At 37.2% G+C, this 3,055-nt stretch overlaps 1 long non-coding RNA gene across 1 annotated transcript in view; it reads left to right on the forward strand.

The window, feature by feature from the left end:
* The first annotated feature begins 289 nt into the window (after nt 1–289).
* LOC107744343 (uncharacterized) overlaps nt 290–3,055 on the forward strand; it is a 4,339-nt gene continuing 1,573 nt past the window's right edge. Inside the window, exon 1 of the long non-coding RNA XR_001640471.1 lies at nt 290–324. This is a non-coding gene — a long non-coding RNA (uncharacterized LOC107744343). The remainder of the gene's footprint in view (nt 325–3,055) is intronic.

Genomic DNA, 3,055 nt, shown 5'->3' on the forward strand with positions numbered 1-3,055 from the left:
AATCCATCCACATATTTGTTTAGAACTGTTTTCGCTTGTAAACGGTGCTTGATTTATGCAGATTCCTCTCCTGATTCAGATGAGACAACCTTTTCAATGGAGAAAGCAATATTATGGATAGAGGACTCACATTTTAGCCGGAAGCAACGGTTTTAAGTTAAAAATGTCTCAATGATGGATTTGTTTATTACAAACATGCAGATTTTCACTTCACAAGATGTTAATTGATGGACTGTGTGGATTACTTGTGGATTATTGTGATGTTTTTATCAGCTATTTGGACTCTAAATCTGACGGCACCCATTCACTGCAGAGGAACCATTGGTGAACAAGTGCTGTAATGCTATTCTGATTTCTGCAAGGATGCATTAAATTAATCGAAAGTTTCAGTCAAGACTTTTTCATTATTTCCAAACAATTTAGTTCAAATGAATGCTGTTCTTGTAAATGTCCCATTTATGAAAGACTCTTGAGAGAAATTTTACAGTTTCCACAAAAATATTACATAGCACAGCTGTTTTCCACGATGATTATAACAACAAGAAATGTTTCTCGAGCACCAAATCAGCATATTAGAATGAATTGCGAAGGATCATATTGTAGCAAACGGCATCAACAATATCATTGCCTTGTTAGAGAGCTCAGGGTATTTAGAAGACCCATGCAACCAGAACTGCTTTTTGTTTAGTTGTGATTAAATCAGATCCTTTTGATGAGGTTGATGTTGTGCTCTGCTCCTCTTTTACAGAGCATCCGTTGATACAATTTGGAATAGGCGGACAATCATCATTGACTGAACTAAATATAAGCAAGCCATCTCACTTCGCTATAATGGAAAAAATAGTTTTGATATATTACAACCTGATATTATGAGACAAAAATATACCCCGCAATACCTCTGCGGTTCACACTTTGGAAAACAGTGGTCTTTGGATTAAAATGTGTAGTTATCACTTCATTCAGCTACAATAGACAGGAAGTGTGAAACGTGACGACTGCAAAAATCAAAAAGTCAATGTATGAAGCAGGAATAATGACTTGTTTACATGCCACAGAGTTTCAAATGACAAGGACGACCTGCCTGTTTGATAAAACCTACATTCTCTAAAATCAGAAGTAGCTACGGCTGACCATACGGTACAGTACATAATTTCGTCCTTGTAAATCACACAGACATCTCTGTAGAAAGAGATTTAATTATACTTATGAAAGAGTCCAGTCAAAACAGTCTAGACTAGACACAATTAAACGCACCAGAGTTTATAGTTCATAATATTTTGTAATTTCATTAAAATGCATTAACTGTCAGCTGTCACTTTCTGTAATTGTCAGTCATAAAGTTCACAGGGAAACTATCATAATAATGTTGTGGCTTTTTGCTTAGCTGCTCAATGCACAAACTGTCCTAACAGGTTCTGAGATGATCAAAGTTTAATGTCCAGGAAATGCTTTTAAATGCCCCAGCTGGTCACAAATAGCTTTGCTGAAATTAGGCATTTTTCACCGCATGGGTCCCATGATGTGTTCTTAACACCTTCGAGAAAGCACTTAAACAAACTGTGATCATTTCCAGAAATATTGCTGCTATATCAAACCAACTGACACATGAGAAGACCTTCACAATCCTCAAAGTAAAAGTGTTTACCAGAGCTGGAGGAATCACTCGGCACTTTTACTCCACAAATTTCATTTTCCGTGGCAGGTTTCCCTCTGTACACCCAGAGGAACATTTTATTGCTCAGGTTGCTCTTTCATGAAGTTCTCAGATATTCTTCTGTTTTTTTTTTTTTTTTTTTTAAGTATCAACTATGTCTCAGATGTTTCTCCTAAAATTCCTTAGGAAAAATAATTTGTCTTAAAAAGACACAAATTATGCATATCATAGCATATATAAAATGGCACTGGGAGAAGTTCATGAAGAAATGTATGAGTTCATATTGGAATCTCTGATTTTTGATTATAGACCTTGATATTAAAGGAATAGTTCACACAAAAGTGAAAGTTTGCTGAAAATGTACTCCCCCCTCAGGCCATCCAAGATGTAGATGAGTTTGTTTTTTATTGGAAGAGATTTGGAGAAATTTAGCATTACACCACTTGCTAACCAATGGATCTTCTGCAGTGAATGGGTGCGTCTCGTTTGTATCGGGAGAAAATTTATCCACATTAAGCAGCAACTGTCCAGTGTTTGTTTCTTACAAACACATAGCTTTTCGCTTCTCAAGACATTTACTGATAGACTGGAGTCATATGGATTACTTGTGGATCATTGTGATGTTTTTATCAGCTGTTTGAACTCTCATTCTGATGGCACCCATTCACTGCAGAGGATCCGTTGGTGAGCAAAGAAGAATCTTCCGATGAAGAATCTAACTTCTCTACATTTTGGATGGCCTGAGGGTAAGTAACATTTCGCTAAATTTTCATTTTTGGGTTAACTATTCCTTTTTTTTTTTCTTTTTTTTTAGAAGATTAAACCTACTAATGGCGCTTTTCCACTGTGTGGTACGACTCTGCTCGGTACGGCTCGGCACGGTTTGCGTTTCTACGGCAGTTCAGTACCGCTTTAGAGTGGGCGGGATTATTCACATGTCGTTATAGTTGCGCCCAGTGGCGTAACTACAGACAGTGCAGGCAGTGCAGCCGCACTGGGGCCCCGCAGCGCACGCGGGCCCTGCCCACATTGCAAGCGACTATATTAATATAAATGAATAATAAACGTATTAATAATAAAATACAATTAGTACCGAGATTCTTCACAGAACTTAATAAATATATAAATTTGCGTTAATAGTGTGTGTGTGCTTCAGTGGTCTAGTGGTAGAACTTTTGTCAAGCATTTCTGAGGTTTTCCGATGAAGAATCTAACTTCTCTACATTTTGGATGGCCTGAGGGTAAGTAACATTTCGCTAAATTTTTCATTTTTGGGTTAACTATTATTTTTATTTTTTTTTTTATTTTTTTTTTAGAAGATTAAACCTACTAATGGCGCTTTTCCACTGTGTGGTACGACTCTGCTTGGTACGGCTCGGCACGGGTTGCGGTTCTACGGCA

This window comes from Sinocyclocheilus rhinocerous, unplaced genomic scaffold (genome assembly GCF_001515625.1).
Source record: "Sinocyclocheilus rhinocerous isolate Xijiao unplaced genomic scaffold, SAMN03320098_v1.1 scaffold1609, whole genome shotgun sequence".
Lineage (NCBI taxonomy): Eukaryota > Metazoa > Chordata > Actinopteri > Cypriniformes > Cyprinidae > Sinocyclocheilus > Sinocyclocheilus rhinocerous.